This window comes from Penaeus monodon, chromosome 32, assembly GCF_015228065.2.
Source record: "Penaeus monodon isolate SGIC_2016 chromosome 32, NSTDA_Pmon_1, whole genome shotgun sequence".
In the NCBI taxonomy this organism is placed as follows: Eukaryota; Metazoa; Arthropoda; class Malacostraca; order Decapoda; family Penaeidae; genus Penaeus; species Penaeus monodon.
Genome location: NC_051417.1, coordinates 32,122,085 through 32,122,498, shown reverse-complemented (window position 1 = coordinate 32,122,498; position 414 = coordinate 32,122,085). Strand labels below are relative to the sequence as shown.

Below are 414 nucleotides of genomic sequence, written 5' to 3'. Positions count from 1 at the left end.
CCCAATCAACGCCAAGGTGATGGTTCGAGCGGTGCTATTCGTACGGTAATGGGGAAATGCCAGCTTAAACCCTATTGCCTTCATACTCCAGCTTAAACCCTATTGCTTTCATACTCCAGCTTAAACCCTATTGCTTTCATACTCCAGCTTAAACCCTATTGCTTTCATACTCCAGCTTAAACCCTATTGCTTTCATACTCCAGCTTAAACCCTATTGACTTCAGAATATTATGGGTTTCGAGAGATTTGATACGACCCGAACACCTTGATATACAAGTACGAAATCTACCAAATGGCATATATATATATATTTTTATTTTTATTTTTAGAACTACTCACCTTGTCATAGTTATCATTATCACTTTAAAATCAACTTCAGTACTTAAAAGAAAATATTAAAAGGATTCCTTTGTG

General features: G+C 36.2%; 1 protein-coding gene across 1 annotated transcript in view; it reads left to right on the top strand.

The window, feature by feature from the left end:
- LOC119593641 (relaxin receptor 1-like) overlaps positions 1 to 414 on the top strand; it is a gene marked incomplete in the record, with an annotated part of 42,684 nt that overhangs the window by 7,530 nt on the left and 34,740 nt on the right.